Source organism: Canis lupus, chromosome 6 (genome assembly GCF_011100685.1).
Source record: "Canis lupus familiaris isolate Mischka breed German Shepherd chromosome 6, alternate assembly UU_Cfam_GSD_1.0, whole genome shotgun sequence".
Classification (NCBI taxonomy): domain Eukaryota; kingdom Metazoa; phylum Chordata; class Mammalia; order Carnivora; family Canidae; genus Canis; species Canis lupus.
In genome coordinates, this window is record NC_049227.1 from 26,914,460 (window position 1) to 26,935,540 (window position 21,081).

At 41.9% G+C, this 21,081-nt stretch overlaps 2 long non-coding RNA genes across 2 annotated transcripts in view; both read left to right on the forward strand.

Annotated features, from left to right (window-relative positions):
• LOC102154816 overlaps nt 1–21,081 on the forward strand; it is a 393,058-nt gene that overhangs the window by 303,256 nt on the left and 68,721 nt on the right. The gene's annotated exons all lie outside the window — the stretch shown is intronic.
• Nucleotides 10,072–20,499, forward strand: LOC119872192. Its single transcript, XR_005360888.1, has 3 exons — nt 10,072–10,155; nt 11,930–12,097; nt 20,332–20,499. It is a non-coding gene; the product is annotated as an uncharacterized LOC119872192 (long non-coding RNA).

A 21,081-nucleotide genomic window follows, 5' to 3' on the forward strand; every position in this document is an offset into this window, starting at 1 on the left:
GACTCGGGACTCGATCCGATCCCGGGTCTCCAGGATCAGGCCCTGGGCCGAAGGCGGTGCTAAACTGCTGAGCCACCCGGGCTGCCCCAGAACTTTTCAAATTTTTGACTGTATATCTCACTTATGATAAGTGTATGCTTAGCAGCTTAGGGGCAAGGTCCTAGCGAACACACGTTCGCTGCTGGACGCTGCCAATCCATTTTCTAAGGTCATTTTATCAATCCAGGCAATGGAGCCAGGTTTGAAGGTGAGTTGATTCCTGTGCTCACGTTTGTTTGTTTTTTTTTTTTTTATTTTTTTAGATTTTATTTATTTATTCATGAGAAACACAGAGACGGGGGAGAGAGAGAGAGAGAGAGGCAGGGACACAGGCAGAGGGGGAAGCAGGCTCCATGCAGGGAGCCGACATGGGACTCGATCCCAGGTCTCCAGGATCAGGCCCTGGGCTGAAGGCAGCACTAAACCTCTGAGCCACCCGGGCTGCCCTGCGCTCCTATTTTTAATTAGTTGAAATATATCCCACCAGAGGGCCTGGTACAAATAATGAGGACTTTCCAGGAAACCTTTGCTCCTGGCAAGTAGAAGGTTTTGTAGGGGAGGCTGTTTTGTTTTGTAAACATTTGTATTAACATAAAGCAACGTGCATAAACCTCAAGAGAACAGCTCATTGAATTTGTATAAAGTGATTACTCCCATGAGAACAGCGCCTGATCCAGGCATAGAACATTCCTAACACCCCCAACAGCTTTCCTCCAACTTCGTTCTTATTTAAGATTATCATTGCTCTCTTGATCCTTTGCATTTCCATATGCATTTTAGAATCCTGTAGTCCCTTCCCGCTGGGATTTTGAATGAGATTGTTCTAAATTTAAGAATTTTGTTAATTTGGTGTTTTTTTTTTTTGTTGTTGTTGTTGTTTTTTCTCTCCTTCACTCAAAAGAATTCACTAGTAAAGTCGTTTGGGTTGGGAGAGAGAGAGAGAGTGTGTGTGTGTGTGTAGGAGGGATGGATTTTTTAAAAAATTTTTTTTAATAAAATAATTTTTTATTAGTGTTCAATTTACCAACATACAGGGAGGGATGGATTATAACTGTAGATACAGTTTCTTTATTAGCTAAAGGAGTGTTCAGGTTTTCTGATGTTTCTCATGTCATTTTTGCTAAGTTGTTTATAAAGAAATATTTGGATTTCATCTACATTTTTCAAATCTATTGGCTTCGGACTGTGCATGAAGGGATTACTTTATGTGATCGAAATAATTCTGAGCCTTGATTGTGGCAGTATTGACACGGGTGGGATGATGCATTTGTCAAGATTTATTTAACTGTACGCTTAAAATGGGTACATTTTATGATTTCACCTATAATTTTGGAAAAGATTAAAAAGTACAGTAAAATAAAATGTCGGTAGTAAAATGGGATGTGCAGAGGGCTTACACTGACATAACCACTTGGGGGAAACCACTTAGAAATATCTTTAAAAACTGAAAATGTATAGATGCCATCCCTTAAACCTTCCACGTCTAAGTATATGCTTTAGGGAAATTCTCCTGTATATGCTCAAGGAGATAGTACAGCATTTACTGCAGCGATGTTTGTAAGAGGAAAAAAAAAAGTGAAAAAAATGTTATCCTATTCAGAATGTAAGTGGCGGTAAATTCTCACAGTAGACTAGTATATCACTTTTAAACATAGTGATTTAGAACTACCCGTCTCCATCTCGATAAATCTTGCAAACAAATGATTTTTTTCTTAAGTTGCAGAAGGAACACCATAGTTGGTGCCATTTATCTCCATTTTTAGAAAGATCAGTGTTCTTCCCTCCTCACCCCACCCCCATTGTAAGAGATTGAGTTGGGCACAGGGAATGGTAGAATAAAGAGGTCCGTGCAGGGAGCTGTGACCACATCTAACTACGCAGCTTCCAGGAATCTTCCCTAAGGGTAGCTGATAAACCTCCAGCTCTTCTGCTCCTCTTGCTCTTCCCCTTGGCCTTCTCTATCAGGTTTCCCGGGGCATAAACTGAGTATTCCCTCACTGCTCTTGGGGGCCAGAAGTCCTATCAGCATAGCTGTGCTCCCTCGGTGGCCCCAGGGGAGAATCTGTTCCATGCCTTTCTCCCAGCTTCTGGTGTCGCTGGCAGTCCTTGGAATTCCTTGGCTTACAGACACATCATTCCAATATCTGCCTCTGTCTTCCCATGACGTTCCTCCCTATGTGTCTAAATCTTTCCAGGATTTAGAGAACACTGGTCATATTGGACTAGGACCCACAGTAATGCGTCTTAACTTGATTACGTTTGCAGAAACCTCATTTCCAAATCAGGTCACATTGACACATCCTGGGGGTTAGGACATCAACATATCTTTTTGGTAGACACAGTTCAACTGACAACACCTTCTTCTCTTTGCTGTATTTCATCTCTACCCCTTCTATCCCTTTCTATTGGCTGGAATATGGGTGTGAAGGCAGGAGCTAGAATGGCCATCTTGGACCAAGAAATAAATTTTAGAATGGAATCCATGCATGGAAGAGCTGTAAGGTAGAAGGAAGCTGGGTTCTTGAATCATAAAGAAGCCATAGCAGGTCTGGACTCTTTACCAAGACTTTTATATGAGAGAGATATAAATATCTATCTTTAAAGACCCTCCTTCCCCTCTTCCCGGGGCACCTGGGTGGCTCAGTTGGTTAAACATCTGCCTTCAACTCAGGTCATGATCCTGGAGTTCTGAGATCAAGTCCCACATTTGGCTCCCTGCTCAATGGGGGAGCCTACTTCTCCCTCTCCCACTGCCTGCAGCTCCCCCTGCTTGTGTTCTCTCTCTGACAATTAAATAAATAAAATCTTAAAAAAAAAAAACACCTCTTCCCCTTACTTCAGGGTTTTTTGTTGTGTGTGTGTGTGTTTTAAGATTTTGTTTATTTGTCAGAGAGAGCATGAGCACAAGCAGAAGCCTGGGATCATGATCTGAACCGAAGGCAGATGCTTAACCAACTGAGCCACCCAGTTGTCCCTTAGGGTTTCTTTTCACTTGTGGCCAAACCTAATCTTAACACACACACACACACACACACACACACACACACACACACACAGAAACATAGGCATAACTTATTGGAACCTAAGTGGGAATGTACCAGTTATGTGAACACAGAGAGAATAGAATGGGAAATGATCATCAATGAGAATATTAACTTCCTCTGTAATGTTTTACTTCTATTAACAGAAAGATAAAGCAAATAGAGCAAATGTTTAAATAGCTAATGAACTCTAGGAAGTGGGGACCATTGTCATAAGTCGTGATAACTTTAGTTCTTGAATTATGAATTTTTAAAACATAGCCCCCTAAATCCGCCCCCTAAAACTAAGAAGACTCTATCCATACCTTTCACTTGAGTCACGTTGATTGACCTGGAATTCCCTGAACCCACTGGCTATTTTCTTACTTGTCTGAATACACTGTTTCCCCTCACTGATGTGCACTTCTGGCCTTTTTCACCAGGTTCACTCTTCTATGCCTTCCAGATCTCAGCTCCGAGCCATATAACAGGTGTCAGGGCAACTGAGGAGCCATTTAGAGAACCAACAGAAGTTAGATTCCTACCTATCAGATTCCAGAATAAAAGCCCAAGTGAGTGATACATTTTTCATAATTATTCGAATGACAAAAGTAGTGCTTGCTCATTGTACAGAACCCAAAGCCCAGCATTATAAGAGTACATAAAAGTAAAAAGTTGAAACCCATCCTTTATCATCTCCATTGTGTCCTAGAGGCAACTCATTTGAATCAAGATTTAAATATTTAAAAAACCAAACTATAAAGCATTAGGTGAAATAACAGGAGAGTCTTTAAAAAATCTAATGGTAAGGAATGACTTTCTTAGGCAGAACAAAGGCAGAAACTTTAAATCACCAGACTTGTTTTTCTGTGAGAAAAACCATTTTCAAACTGCCGTGTGAGTGAAAAGATGGGAAAATATTTGTAACATACACGATGGGCCAGAATGACGATATTCTTTGTATATAAAGAGATAGTTTGAATTAATGTAGAAGGAAAAGATGCAAGAAGGAAACTTGTTACACCGAAGCATTGTTGATATACAATATTAGCAAACAGGCAATTTTGAAAGGCCAAAGTAAGCACAACTTGCATATTTAACAATACATGATAATACCTACCGATGGGGAGCCTGTGGGAGAAATTGGCAAGTTTGTGTAGCACCGATGGAATTGAAAATGAGCAAAACCTGTAGGGGGAAATCTGGCCCTGTATGTCAAAGCCTTAAAAAGATCTGTGATTTTTGACTCAGTGATTTCACTGCTTGGCATTCATTCTGAGAAAATAAAGGAGGGTATGTGCAAAAAATTAAGCTATAAACATTTACCACACGGTTGTTGATAGTAGCAAGGAAAATTGTAAACCGCCCAAATGTCCACATTGAGAGTCTTCATGAAGCCAATTATGGTACATTCATTTAACGGAATAATCTGAAGATGATTAAAGTGATTTACTCTCGGGGGAAGATGTTCACAATGTATCAAATGAAAAATAAATGGATTTAAAAATAGCATGGATTGCATGGCCCAGCTTTTCAAAGAGGGTATGTACGTACAGACAGACAAAAAACTAGGATACCCATCACTTGTGTGTGTTTGTGTGCATGTGGTTGTGTGTGAGAGGGAATTGTTTCAGAGTTGTGGGGTTTTTTTTTTTTTAAGATTTTATTTATTTATTCATGAGAGACACAGAGAGAGAGGCAGAGACAGAGGCAGAAGGAGAAGCAGGCTCCCTGTAGGGAACCCGATGCGGGACTTGATCCTGGGACCCCGGGATCATGACCTGAGCCAAAGGCAGATGCTCAACCGCTGAGCCACCCAGGTGCCCCTCAGAGTTGGTGCTTTTTATTTTCTATTTATTTATCTATATGTTTACAATGAGGAAAAAATGAAAACAAGTCTCAGGTGAAGCCTTAGGTCCTTTGAGAAGATTCTCTGTCCCCCGGTCCTCGGAAGTGCACCCCCTGTGCTTTCAGGGTGCATTCTCTGGGAGTGGGGGGCTGGCATGGTAGGCTAAGCTGAGACCCCATGCCTTCTGTCTTTCCTCGCTAGACGGTAACTTTCTTCCAGCAAAAGCACCGTATCTTGCTTTGTCACTGTGACCTGTTTGTATCTCGTCCAGTGTTTGTGGAATCAGGTGAATTAAGAACAGCTTTTTGGGGATCCCTGGGTGGCTCAGCAGTTTAGCACCTGCCATCGGCCCAGGGTGTGATCCTGGAGTCCCAGGATCAAGTACCCCATCAGGCTCCCTGCATGGAGCCTGCTTCTCCCTCTGCCTGTGTCTCTGCCTCTCTCTCTCTTTTTCTCTCTCTCTGTGTCTCTCATGAATAAATAAATAAAATCTTAAAAAAAAAAAAAAAAGAACAGCCTCTCATTCAATTTTTTTAAAGTCAAGGTTTTACTTGCCAGTGTTCCACGGCTTCATGACCGAGTTGTAAAAAATGAAAATCATGAATTATCTGAGCTGGCATGATTCATTTCTCCAAGCCCTGATTATGGGGCTCAAATAACTGAAGTTGAGAGAGATGCTGTGGCTTAGCCTATGTCACCCAGCCAGTTGGGGACCGGCCAGGACGAGACCTGGGCTCACTACTGTCCTTCTGGGGGTTCGTTCTCATAGCACTTTGCTCACAGCCCTGCAGATTGCCTGTTTTCTGAAGAAATCAGACACACAGCCGGTTTCCAAAGGGGATGACATTTCTGGGTCGGGCAGGTGTGGTGTAGTGAGAAAGGAAGAACTCTGAGTATCAGTGTGAAACAGGAGTCACAGCTTGGTTTTAGGATGTCCCATCCTGTCCCCAAGCCCTGAAATCCAGAGAGAGAGAGAGAGAGAGAGAGAGAGAGTGTGTGTGTGTGTGTATCTTTGGGGAAGAAGATGCGAGAAAGCTTCCCAGCAGGCAGCATAGTGAACTCAGTCCCTCCAACCACCACCCCCAGACGCCGCCCCCAAGCCTGTTGCTTTCTTTTCTTCTAGTTATGCCTTGATGCTTTCCTTCCCAGCTCTAGAATTTGCTGGGTCATTGCACCTCTGTTTCCACCTCACTTCGTCTGAATAGCCACAGTGTCAGTGAGTGAATTCAGACTCCCAGCTGGGGGCCCCAGAGAGTTTATTTCTGAAAATGGACCTGTCTCCACACTTAATGCAGTCTCTGGAAACCCAGCCTCTGAGCAAATGGCTAGAAAGTGAGTCGAGGCAACCCAGCAGCTGGCCCATACAGGTTTTCTGTATTAACACATGTTCTCATTGTAAATCCTCACAACAACCCTGTGAGGACGCTGAAGCTACTGTCCCCATTTTACAGGTGAGAACGCTGAGGCTCGGAGAGGAGAAGGGACCTGCCTGGGGTTCTAGAACAGCGAGGGGCCGAGACAGGCTGGGAAGCCTAGTGTTCTAGTTGCGAGGAGGTGAAATACGCCCTCCCCTTTCCGACAGATCACATCCACGGTGAACTTCAAGGTGGCCAACTGGAAAAAGTGGCTTCGGTGTTTCTGTAACACTTAAGAGTAAGTTACTAGAACCGAATTGGCGCTCGGCCTAAGCCCACAAGGCCTGATGAGAAATTCACCGTCGCTTTTTGGGGTCCCTTACCCCATCTTGGGGTCCCTTACCCCATCTTGGGGTTATGCAAATGTCTTGAGACGTGTGAGGTATTTAGAAAAGTAAAGTAAGGCTTGGTTCTGAGCTCCCTGAGGGCTCGTTGTTAATGGTGCTTTTCAGCTGTGACAGGGTGCTGTGGACGCTGGCTCTGGGCCATTTGTTCGGGATGCTTTAGAGATGCCCCCCTCAGAGCATCTTCTCCAGCCACCACAGACATAGCCACAGATGTCCACCCCGGTATTCTGGAGTCTTCCTTGCACTCACAAGTAGTCATCCCTGAGGCTTCCATCACTTGCAGTATCCTCAGTCCTAGTCTCAAGGACATACCATCCCTAGAGTGAATGGATCATATCCTCTCTGTTGTAACTCCAGAACCATTCCCCTCTGCTGTTGACTTTTGGCACCCAAAGATCTGGGGCCCCAATGCCCTGCTCACCCTCTTAAGATGCAGATAGAATTCTTTTTTTAAAAAAGATTTTATTTGTTCATGAGAGACACAGAGAGAGGCAGAGACATAGGCAGAGGGAGAAGCAGGCTCCATGCAGGGAGCCCAATGTGGGACTCGATCCCAGGACCCCAGGATCACCACCTGAGCCAAAGGCAGACACTCAACCACTGAGCCACCCAGGTGCCCCAGAGTAGAGGTAGAATTTTTATCATCCTCTCAATTATTATTATTTGTGTATGTCTCAAGGCATAGCTGGCATACAGTGAAATGCACGAGTTTGCAGCTTGGTGGACTTATGCGTAGGCATATGCCTTATTGTAACCATCGCCTGGGTCTGGCCATGAACCATGAACCATGAACCAGATGAGATTTTTCTTCATCTCAGAAAAATCCCTCATGACCTTTTCTGCTTTGTCCCCCTACCCTTGGATGTAGCCCCTGTGTGACTTCAATCACTGTGGATTAGCTTTGTCTCTTTGCTATTTACATAAACTGAATCATACAGTAGACAGTCTTTTGTGTCTAGCTTCTGTTGCTCAACATAATGTTTTTTGGAAATCATCTGCGTGATACTTTCCCATATTTCATTCTATTTTATTTGATGATGAGTATTACATTGTATGAATATACCTCAGTTATCTGTTTTCCTGATCACAGACATTTGCATTGTTTCCAGGTGAGACTATGTTGAATTAAGCTTCTGTGAACCTTCTCGTACAAATCTTTTCGTGGACATATGTACTTGTTTCTCTTGAGTCTCATCCTAGGACTGGAACTGCAGGATCTTGGGGGTGGGAGTATGTTTGATTTTATTAGAAACTGCCAGATTATTTTCCATAGTGACTGAAGTGTTTTGCACTCCCACCAGCAATGAGTGGGAGTTCCAGTTGCTCTACATTTTTGCCAATACTTATCTCCTTTTTTATTCTATCTCAGCTTGTGGGGAAGCAGAACACCCTTCACTTCTCCATGAGTTACCCCAAATTTTCAAATAAAGATTTTTCATTTCGACCCTAGATGTCTTCCACCTGTCATCTCTCCTTCCTGGTACTCTATCCCAAACCTTGACTTTCTTTAGGACTGCTTGGGAAGGAATAGAAATCAAGTAGCCATCCCTTGTGAAATTCAAAGTAAACTGTGTCGTTGAAAACTAGGTACAAGAAGGGCTCAATTTGGATGCAGTCCAGAAGTCTAGGATTCTGGACTCAGATGGTCCTTTTTTTTTTTTTTCTGACTGTGTGGCATGAGACAGATCACCCTTTAATATCACTGAGCTTTGGATTCATTGACCATAAAATACAAACAGTGAAGATTAAATTTATAAAAGTATAAAAGGGAATTTCACAGACTAGGCACTTCTTGAATATATTTCACGTTTTAGTTGGCATCAGTCAGGATGGACTGGGTTGTGCTGCGATGACAAGTAGCCCTCAAATCTCCATGGCTTAGCACAACAGAAGGTCACTTCTTATTCATGCTGTATGTCTAGTACTGGTTCTTGGAGTCCTCTCATCAATCACTCAGGAACCTGGACACCCGGTTCCAAATAATAGCAGTGCATGCTCGCTCGTTCAACACAAGTATTGAGGAGAGTATTCCATGATACACACTGGAGATACAGAAACAAAAATATCATGTACTTGCTTCCGGGAGATCATAGTGTAAAAATACAGACAACAACAGTAACAGTAATAGTAACAGTAGCTACAGCAGCCAAACATTATTAGGACAGAGATGGTATTAAAAGCTGACTTTATGCAGCAGGCAGTTTCATAGTAAAAAAAACTCAGGTGGGTGAAAATGGAACTTTGTTTTCCTGTAACCTAATTTAATTTCACTCTTAAGCATCCACTTCCAGCACCTACTGGTGAATTGCGTTAGAGAAGATGAAATTACTTCCTGCTTAAGAGTCAGTCTCTTTTGGATACTAGTCAGTTGACCCCAGCTTCTCCCTTGCATTCCTTTCTGTCCTCCTCATCAGGCATAGTTCCTGGTGTGAAGAGAAGCCTCAGTATTGGGACATGCCAGATCGTGGAGAGAAGGACCATTATCTGTTGTCTCCACTTAGTATAGCTGTGCATCCCCTTTGCTTCTACTGATGCTCGCTGTGGTTCTGCAGTTGCCTCTGGTTTATCACGTCCACACATCACATCCTCAACCCTCAACCAAGAGGATGTTTTTGGTTTCTTGATTCTCATAGATACTTCTGTGTCTTTCACAGGAGACTGAGAGCTCCCAGCTGCTTTCTGTATACCATACCTCCATAATCAGGATCTACAAGGCTGCCCTTGCTCCCATCCACTTAGTCCCCTTAGCCTTGGCTACCCTATGGCTTGGGCGCCATGTTGAACAAGGAGCTGCTCCATTAATCCTATTGTCTCCTCAGACACAAAAGCAGTGGCTCTTCTGGTCTGGGATAAACTCACCTGTGGCTTCTTTCATCATTTTAGACCATATTTATTTTGTTTACCTAGAGTCAACATGTGTGATCCTAATGGTTTCAAATGACCTTCGGGGAAAAAAAAAAAAAAACAACTCTTCAAAAGATAGGCCAATTGATGTTTAGATGAAGATGAAAAACAATCAATACTGCTTTGTAATATGGGTAATAATTGTGTAAGTTCAGAACTGAGGCCTGCAGCTGGAATCAATATGAATTAGGATTCTATGTCCATTCATCATTAAGGCTAATCAGTTGTTGGCTTTGAACAGAAGACTCATACCTTGATTAGAGCTGTCGGTGGTACGAAGTAAATTCAAATGTGTTTGTGCTCCACTAGTATGTTTGAATTTTAAATCACCTGAGAGCCTCGTGTGGCCTAAACTGGAATTTTTCTCATGTATGTTGGGAGGGAGTTAGAATAGTTAATCATTAAGTTCCCCTCTAGCTGTGAAGTATTCTCTTTGATAATAGGAAAGTAAACAGAATCTTAATTCATTCCTTTATGACTTCATTTTTTTCTGCATCAGGGAGGAGTAGCAGTCAGTGTTTGGTATTTAAGGAAAACATACATTTCTAATTCATCTATATGCAGTCATTGACATTAAGAATGTGAGTCCAAAAGATACCTCCCTTAATAAGCAAGTGAGAATTTATGAGTTTGTACTCACCCACCTCACTACAATTATTTATTTTATATTAATGGCCTCTCTACCCAGTAGATGGTTCTAGGTCTATTAATTTTTTTTTTTAATGGCATGGTTTGGATTTGGGGCAAGCCTTTAGGCTCTCAGCTCATTTGCAATTTCTCCATTGTCTATGAATGACCCGATTTTTGTCAAGGGGAGGTAGTGGCTCATTTTGAACCTAATTTTGGCTCCCAATGGGATTCAGAGCATCTGATCATGTCTTAGGGGCTGTCCATCAGGCATCTGTTAGAATGAGTTGGTTTTCATGGTGGGGATAGAGTTGTAAGGGGCAATCGAGAAGATGGTTTACACATAAGGTACCTCAGGAGAACAATATGGGCATAAAGAGTGCTGGCTTTGAGGGCAGACATTCTTTTTTTTTTTTTTTTTTTTTTTTTAATTTATTTTTTTATTGGTGTTCAATTTACTAACATACAGAATAACACCCAGTGCCCGTCACCCATTGACTCCCACCCCCCGCCCTCCTCCCCTTCTACCACCCCTAGTTCGTTTCCCAGAGTTAGCAGTCTTTATGTTCTGTCTCCCTTTCTGATATTTCCCACACATTTCTTCTCCCTTCCCTTATTTTCCCTTTCACTATTATTTATATTCCCCAAATGAATGAGGACATATAATGTTTGTCCTTCTCTGACTGACTTACTTCACTCAGCATAATACCCTCCAGTTCCATCCACGTTGAAGCAAATGGTGGGTATTTGTCATTTCTAATAGCTGAGTAATATTCCATTGTATACATAAACCACATCTTCTTTATCCATTCATCTTTCGTTGGACACCGAGGCTCCTTCCACAGTTTGGCTATCGTGGCCATTGCTGCTAGAAACATCGGGGTGCAGGTGTCCCGGCGTTTCATTGCATTTGTATCTTTGGGGTAAATCCCCAACAGTGCAATTGCTGGGTCGTAGGGCAGGTATATTTTTAACTGTTTGAGGAACCTCCACACAGTTTTCCAGAGTGGCTGCACCAGTTCACATTCCCACCAACAGTGTAAGAGGGTTCCCTTTTCTCCGCATCCTCTCCAACATTTGTTGTTTCCTGCCTTGTTAATTTTCCCCATTCTCACTGGTGTGAGGTGGTATCTCATTGTAGTTTTCATTTGTATTTCCCTGATGGCAAGTGATGCAGAGCATTTTCTCATATGCATGTTGGCCATGTCTATGTCTTCCTCTGTGAGATTTCTGTTCATGTCTTTGGGCAGACATTCTTCATACCACTTCTTATCACTATGATTTTGGGACAGTTACTTAAATTTTGGGGCTTTATTTGTATATCTATAAACAAACATGAAGACAATTACTACCAACCTCCTAAGGTTGTTTAGAAGGATTCAGTGTGGTTCAACATGCGAAAGGGCCCTACATAGAGTAAGTGTTCAATAAACCTTATCTATAGTTGTAATATCTGCCCCTTACCGGCCCCTGTGAACTTATTTCTGACTTTCCCTCATGGAGGGCTGTAGAGAAAAGGCCAAACAGCTCTTTTCACAAGAGACCATGCAAAATGTTAAGGTGGGTCGAGAGATCCTGGATTTTACATTTGACGTCCAGAGCCAGGGAAATATGATTCATCACTGATCATGACCTCATTTGTCCCTTGGGTTGATGAGCCTTAGGGGAACTCAGGGTGCATTTATATCTGCTTTTCCATATCTATACTTTTCCTTTTGTGCTTTTCAGATTCACAGAGCCACAGGCTGGCTGGAATATACCCTCAAGGAAAACTATTTCTCTACTCACAGAATACTCCTGACACCATGTGTGTGGGCATTTTTTCCCACACCAAATTCTTGGACTCTTCAGACACCAACTGACTGTCTTAAATTCAATTCTTTATTTTTTTTTAAAGTAGGTAATATGGTAATACCTTTATTTAATTATTTTTTAAAGTAAGCTCTATACACAACATGGGGCTTGAACTCACAACCCTGAGATCAAGGGTCACATCCTCTACTGACTGAGCCAGCCAGGTGCCCTACAATTCATTTCTGATGCTAACAACCCAGAGTCACAGCAAATCCCAAGGTTAAGGGGTCGGTCCCACAGGCTGCCGCCCCTCCCCAACTCAGATACCGGTTATCAGTCCCAGGGTATCATCTGTGCTTCTGACTAGTTGGCTAGGATCCAGAGGTTTCTATAACCCCCTTCTACATATAATGGCTCACAGAGCTCAGGGGAACACTTTACTTAATGTTTACTGGTTTGTACCAAAGGATATTCTAAAGGATACAGATGGCAGTCAGATGAAGAGGTACATGGGGTGAAGTCTGAAAAAGTCCTGAAAAATACTAGCTTCTATCCCTGAGGAGTAGATGTACACTTCCTTCTTGGCATGTGGATGTGTTCAACCTGGAAGCTCTCTGAACTCCATCGCTTAGGCATTTTTATTGAGGTTTTACCACATAGGCATGATTGATCATTTACTCAGTCTCCTTGGATGGTTGGGGGGGTAGGGCTGAAAGGTTCAAGCCTGGTCCTTCTGGTGACCATCCCATTTAGGATCCCAATGAGAGTTACCTCATTAGAACAAAGGACGCTCCCACGGCCAGGACATTCTAAGGGATTTAGGAACTCTGTGTCAGGAGCTGGAGGCAGAGACCAAATACATATTTTTCATTATGTCACACACCCCTGCACACGCTTGCATAATAATAAAGCTAACATTTGTGAGCATGTACTGTATGTTAGGCACAATGCCGTGTGCTGAGACATGAATATCTCACTGAATCCTCCAGTAATGTGTTGAGATGGGTTATCACTTTATAGATGAGGTTATGGAGGTTCAGGGAGGTGAAGTCATTACCTGAGATCACACCGCTAATACATGAGATATCTGGACTCAAATCTTGCCTGCCCAGAGCACCCGAATGTAACCACCCCATTATCAACATTGTCTCACGGCCTTCAAAGTCTGTAACTTTTCACCAATGAGTTCTGTTTCTTCAGTGAATTGAATCCCTACGTGGGATTAATGTCTCAATTTCAACTCCAAATGTTGTCGCTGCATAGGCTGGGGCTGCTCAGATCATTCACACAAACACATCCAGCCAGAAAGCATCAGAGAAACTCTGCCCTGCAGCTCCGTCCTTCCCTTCCTTGATTCCACGTGAGTGGGGATTTGCAAAAGATGTTCCCATGCACCTGCTGACACCCCTCATTTTTAATCAAGACATCCTCTTCTGCTACCCAGCTCTGACATTGTGCATATGCAGCCCTGTCTGGTATCCAGATGACAGCGCTTTTCTGTATTAGCCAATTACCCTTCACTGAAGGTTCCGGTATCCTTGTACCCACAGACAACGTTCCCAGGAAAGGACGCCCTTTTCCCAGAGTCCAGACAGTGGTGGATTGCCACCATGATGCTGTGCGTTCACCTACACTGGGCGGATTTTCCTCTCCCACTGGGGAAGAAGGGATCTCATTCTGCAGATGCACTAATGATGTGTAATTATCATTGCCGCCAGCCTTCTACACATCTGGGCTGATGGCTCCAGCTTCCATGATAATTCTCCTATTTTACCCAGTTCTGTACTTAAATGGTTCTGTGCTGCCCCTAGTAGCAGTAACAGTTGGCTTCTAGGTAAATTTAAATATCCTAGATGATACACCTGGCTTATAATGTGTGATGATAATAGCAGTCACCATACAAGTTTCAATCAAATCTTTACTCACAGGAGGGAGATACTCTTGGTTGAATATATCATTCGGTTTTGTTAAAACTTGAAGTCATCTTAAAACAGCCCTGCCTGACAGAAATACTAGCGTCAGGAATTCATGAACAATTGGACCCCAAGGTCAAGAAGAGGGAATGTGGAGTCCAAGCCAGGCTTGTTTGTCACAGAAGAGTGGGGCTTTGGGAGTTATTAAGCAGGCATCGGGAAAAGCAGAGGAGATAATGTTCTTTCGATGCAAGTGATTTTTCGTGATGCAAAATGCTCTTTGGAGTCCATATGGGGTAGTTTCCACCCATTTCATATATGGGAGATCTGCATCTCAATCGTCAGGCTCAGGTATGATGGAAATATCACTGCTTATTTTCCTCACTTTAGCTCATCTTCCAAATTCTCAAACTGCAAAGTTGGGAAACACACACACTCTCTCTCTCTCTCTCTCTCTCTCTCTCTCTCTCACTCTCACAATTTTTCAGTCAATTTTGAGCTTTCCTGTCCCTCGAGTATATTTAATATTTGTTGAGTTGAGTACTTATAGGGGCCCCACTGCTGAGATTCACATGATCTGTGGACCTTCTGCTTCTGTTTTGAGCTTGGTGGCCAGGGACCTCTGGTAGGGCAGGGGCCTCTGAGCCTGGGGCCTAGCTTCTAGGGGCGTTCCTTCTAGTTTGTTCTGAGCTCATATTTGCCTGAGTGCTGGTCCTATCCAGAGCCAACATTCCTACTCTTCAAGAGACCCTCATTCTCCATCTTCACCCTACCCTTTTCTGTCTCTGGAGGGAACCCCTCACTCTCTCTGCCAGTTTCTCCCTCCCCTGAATCTGATAAATCCAGCCCATTTTAAACTTACATGGAATATGAAAAAATTCACTGGCTGAAAAGCCTGCACCATTCTGCTTGTCAAAAATCCCTGAAATCTCTTTGGGATGGAAGATCAGACATACAGCAAAGAAATCATGGATTAATAATTCAAAAAAATTATTGCCACAGGTAGAAGAAGACAAAACCAAACCATTAATTTTCTCTCTACACTTTCTCTTGCTGCAGTGAGTATATTACAGGGCTCAGAATCTATGATAATTGGGACAAGGATCACAGAGTTGCATTCCATTTTTTAATTGGATCATTAGCACTTCTTCAACTTTCTTATCTCATGGGTATCCACCCTGCCTTTTATAGTTGAGGTGGTTTTCTCCTCCCTCCCCATCCCTTAGATCTTAATTTTGCAAATAAGGACTGAGAAGTGGCATTAAAATCAGCCTCATTATCCTGGTTCAGTTTGGCACTGTATTCCTCTTTCCGTCTTTATTACTAGAGTCTCTGATTCTTTAAGCTCGTTTGCATAATTCCTAACATCCTGGGTTTATCCAGGAGGCCTTTTGATGAAGCAATGAAGATCTTCTCTATACCAGAGGGCTCTTCATTAAGACACTGTGGCACATGGCACCTAGGAATGAACCTACAGAGTCTTCTGTAGGCCCCTGGATTTGAGTCCCGATTAGCCACTTGCTGTGTGATCCTCAGAAAGTTGCTTAAGTGCTCTGGGCCTCAGTGTCTCCACTTGTGAAAATGAAGGATATGTGGCAGTGGCATCGACCCGATAGCACATGTTTCAAGATTTGCCAACGTCATTTAATCCGTGGAAAGCACTTAGCGACAGTGCCCAGAGCAGACTCCTGCAATATTATCCTCATCCTGTTCCCTTTGTTAATGTAAACATACCTACAGAAGAGTGCCTGAATCATGAGGGTAAAACTCAACGAGTTTTCAAAAAGTGACACATCTACATAAGCAGCACCCAGACCACCAAAGCATTAGCAGAATTCCAGAAGCATTTTCATGTTTCCTTTTCACCACTAACTGCTTTTCCCTGAATAGGTAACCATTATCCTGGCTTCTAACAACCATAGGTCCATTTTTGCCTGTTTTTGAACTTTATATAAGTGGAGTCACATGAGATGCACTATTTTTGTCTGATGTATTTTGCTTAATATTTTTGTGAGATTCATTCTCCATCTTAGTGGGTCAAAATAACTCATTTTTCATTGCCCCGTAGTGCTCCACTTTGGGAATATGCCACATCACATTGAAATTTCCAATTTTTTGGCTATGAAGTATAGCCATGCTATAGTGCATATTTTTTTAAATAGAATTTGCATATATATGAGATCTATAATTTAGCATGAAACGGCTGAGTCGTAGGGTATAGATCTGTTCAACTTCAGCAGACACTGCCAAAAAGTTTTCTGAAGTGGCTGTAACGCTTTACACTCCCTCCCATAGTGTAAATAATTTTCAATTGCTCCACACCTTTACCATGTTTGATATCGCTCATTCTTTTTCCTTTCAGCCAATCTGGTAGAGATACAGTCATATCACATTGTATTTTATCCACCAGATATCTGATATTTTATTTCATTTTTCCAGCTTTTCATTCTAAATAATTTCAAGCTTATAGACACGTTGCAAGACTAGTACAAATTTTGTATACTCTTCAAACGTTATTTGCCAACTGTTTTTTTTTCCCCCAGTTACACTGGAAGTAATTGACATACAATACTATAAAAGTTTAAGCCATACAGCATGATGATTTGATTTACGTAGATCGTACCACAGTAGGTCCACCTGGCATCCATCTTCTCATACAGATGCAACAAAAAGAAAAGCAAGAAAAAAAAAGAGTTCACCTTGTGGGTGAAAACTCTTAGAATTTACTCTTAACAACTTTCCTATAAATCCTACAACAGTATTAGCTATAGTCCTCCTGTTGGCCATCACAGCTCTAGTGCGTAGGATAAGAGGAAGTTTGTGCCTTTTGACTCTATTCCTCCCATTGTCCCTCCACCTCCCGCCTTTGGTAACAATAAGTCTGATCTGTTTTTTTAAGAATTCAGTTTGTTTTTGCATTTTAGATTCAACATAGAAGTGAGATCATCCAGTATTTGTCTTACCAACTGTTAATAATTTCCCACATTTGCTTTATTTGGTTTTTTAACAATAAGATAAATTTCATGATCATGCCCCATTTACCACAATACGCTTCAGACTGTGTTTGCCAAGAACTATCTCTTCAATAACCACAGCATAGTAATCAAAATCAGAAAAACTCAACATTCGTCAATATAATTATCTAATCTATAGATAATTTATCTAAAAATTTACAAATGTTCTAATAATACCCTTCAGGGCATATTTTTTCAGGCTCAGGATTCAATCCAGGATCATGCATTGCCTTTGGTTTTCTTGTATCTCTAGTCTCTTTGAATCTCGACTGCTTCCTCAGTCTTTGTCTTTTAGGCTATTGACATGTTTGGAAAAACGTAAGGAGGTCCATAAATTTGGGTTCATTGATGCCTCCTGGTCAGATTCAGGTTTTACATTTTTGTCAGATCATTATACGAGTGAGGTTGTGTCCATCTCAGTGATTGTTCAGTGAGTGTATGATGTCAGTTTGTTCTATTTCTACTGGTGTTACCTTTGATCACTTGATTAAAGTGATGTGTGCCAGCTTTCTCCATTATAGAATTACTTTCACATCTTTGTAATTAATAAATAGTTTTAGGGCATATACTCAGAGGCTGTGCAAGTCTCCTGTACCTCATCGCACTCTCTCCCACTCCTATGAGCGTCTATTGATTATTCGTGCCTGGATCAGTTAATACTATGGTGGTGGCAAATGGTAATTTCCTAGTTCTGTTATTTCTTCTTAGTTAATTAGTTTGCATTCTACAGTCAGTGCTTTCCCTTCCTTCCGTTAATTAATTAATTGTCACAATGGAAAAATAAGGTCATTAGATTAACAGGTACGACACTATGACATGTACTAGGATTGCACATGTAACAAAGGAAGGTTTCCCCAAAGAAATAATATTTGGGACCTAACAGGTGACTGAGAGAGAACCAGAGAGCAGGTGTAGAGGCTGGGAGTTTAAAGAGAGCCTGAGAGAAATTCAGCTGGCTGGAGTGTAGCAGGTGAGCAGAAGCAGATTGAGAGGCTGGGACATAAGCCTCAGGATTGATTCATTTATTAAATTGCATTTCCCTATTTGGAAGGCCTTTCTCACCAGGCTTGTCCCTGTGAGGCCTACCTGTATTCAAATTCCCACCTGTTTATATTCTCTCTCGCTTTTTAACAAATAATCTCCCAACCTAATGGCTCAAGCCTACAATGATTTATTTATTTATTTTATTTTATTAATCTATTTATTTTTTTAAAGATTTTATTTATTTATTCTTGAGAGAGAGAGAGAGAGAGAGAGAGAGAGAGGCAGAGACACAGGTGGAGGGAGAAGCAGGCTCCATGCAGGGAGCCTGATGTGGGACTTGATCCCGGGAATCCAGGATCAGGCCCTGGGCTGAAGGCAGGTGCTAAACCGCTGAGCCACCCAGGGATCCCCCGTACAATGATTTATTATTTTTCGTGCCTTTGTGGGTTCAGAACTGGGGCGGTGTTCAGCGTGGTGATTCTTTGGCTCCATGTGGCATTGGTTGACATCTCTCCCTCAGCTGCTTTCTTGGTGGCCTGGGCTGGGGTTGAAGGTTCAGGAAGCTTCCTTCACATTTCTGCGGCCCTGGTGCTCCTTTACCTGACCTCTTATCATTCAGCAGTCTAGTCTGATCATCGTTATGTCATGGTGGGTGCTTCTAAGACTAAAAGTGGAAGGCCACAGATCATGTGAATCTCAGCAGTGGGGCCCCTATAAGTACTCAACTCAACAAATATTAAATATACTCGAGGGACAGGAAAGCTCAAAATTGACTGAAAAATTGTGAGAGTGAGAGAGAGAGAGAGAGAGAGAGAGTGTGTGTGTGTGTGTTTCCCAACTTTGCAGTTTGAGAATTTGGAAGATGAGCTAAAGTGAGGAAAATAAGCAGTGATATTTCCATCATACCTGAGCCTGACGATTGAGATGCAGATCTCCCATATATGAAATGGGTGGAAACTACCCCATATGGACTCCAAAGAGCATTTTGCATCACGAAAAATCACTTGCATCGAAAGAACATTATCTCCTCTGCTTTTCCCGATGCCTGCTTAATAACTCCCAAAGCCCCACTCTTCTGTGACAAACAAGCCTGGCTTGGACTCCACATTCCCTCTTCTTGACCAGTTTTGGTAGATTATATGTTTCTAGGAATTTATCCATTTCTTCCAGATTTTTCAATTTGTTGGCATGTAGTTTTTCATAACATTCTTTTTTTTTTTTTTTATTGGTGTTCAATTTACTAACATACAGAATAACACCCAGTTTCATAACATTCTTATGGTTGTTTGTATTTCTGTGGTGTTGATGGTTATTTCTCTTCTTTCATTCGTGATTTTGTTTGAGTTCTTTCTCTTTTTTTTTCTTGATAAGTCTGGTTAAAGGTCTAATTGTTGTTATTTTTCCAAAGAAGCAGCTCCTGGTTTCTTTGATCTGTTCTATTGTTTTTTGTTTGTTTGTTTGTTTTTAGTTTCTATATCATTTATCTGTGCTCCAATCTTTACTTCTGCTGGTTTTAGGTTTTGTTTGTTGTTCTTTTTCTAGATCCTTTAGTTGTAAGCGGCTGTGTATTTGAGATTTTTATTCTCATGGTAGGCCTATATTGCTATATACTTCCCTCTTAGAACTGCTTTTGCTGCATCCCAAAGGTTATGGACCGTTGTGTTTTCACTTTCTTTTCTTCCATGTATTTTTTTATTTCTCTTTGGATTTCCTGATTGACCCATTTCTTGCTTAGTAGTATGTTATTTAACCTCCATGTATTTGTGGTCTTTCCAGATTTTGTGTTGTGGTTGACTTCTCATTTTATAGCACCATGATTACCTCTTTTTCTTGAGAGAGAAGGCAAACCAAGGCCCAGAAAGGAAATATAAATAGTGCAGCAAATTTTGAGGCAGAGTCAGCATTGAATCCTAGAATTTTGTGATTCTAGAATTGTGTTGCAATCTCCCTATTTCCAAAATAATCATTTATTGAGCACATACTATGTGCTCACCCATTCTTAGTACAGGATCCAGAAATGCCGATATCCTTACCCTTAGTCTAATGGAGGAGGATACCTGAACAAGTAATAATGACACAATGTTGAAAGGCACAACATGTTAAATGCTGGAGTAGAGGTCTGAGAACCCAGACCATGAGCCATCGACTCTGCCAGAGAAAGTGTGTGAATGTATGTGTGTGGGGAGCTCTGACAGTGTCAGAGGCATTTGAACTGCAATTTGAAATATAATAAGGGGATTCACTAGGAAATCAATGCTGTTGAGCATCCATTATAAGTTATCACAGGCCTTGTCCCATTGAATCCTAAAAGCATCTCCAAAAAGGTTATTTTCAGATTCCCATTCTTATAGACAGGGAACTGAAGTCAGAGAGATCAAATCACATGCCCAAGGGCATATTGAATAGTTTAGACTTTGTCTTGCAGGTACTTAAAGCCAACAGACGTTTTCAAAACCGAGCATAACCAGGCTGATGGAGACGTGAATGCAGTGCCATGTAGAAGTGGTAGAGTGGCCAGCAGTTGGCAGTGGAGAGACCAGACTTAGGAAGCTGTCCCTACAGAACGTAAAGACTCCTAACTCTGGGAAACGAACTGGGGGTGGTGGAAGGGGAGGAGGGCGGGGGGGGGGGTGAGTGGGTGACGGGTACTGAGGGGGACACTTGACAGGATGAGCACTGGGTGTTATTCTGTAATGTTGGTAAATTGAACACCAATAAAAATTATTTTATTAAAAAAATAAAAATAAAAAAATAAAAATAACAGAATTCAAAAAAAAAAAAAAAAAAAAAAAAAAGGAAGCTGTCCCTAGAACCAGGTGTGAATTGAGGAGACCCAGGTGGAGAGGAGGGTCTGAATTGAGTAGAATTTGTGAGGCCAAATTGAGAGGGCTAAAGGCTAAAGGACTGGTAGGAGCCAGAAAGGAAGGAGGAAGAACAGTCAAGAACAACTCAGAGCTTCTGGTTTGGAAGGTTGTGTGGTTGGTATTTTCATCCATGGAGACTTGGAGGCAGCATGTGTAGCCCGACAGTTACATATGCTCAGGGATTGTATCCTGGTTCTGTGCCTTTCTGGCTTCATGACTCGATCTCTGTGAATCTCACTTTTCCAGACTGGAAAGTGGGGATAATTAGTACTATCTGCCCCATCAGCTACATTTAATGAGCTAACACACAA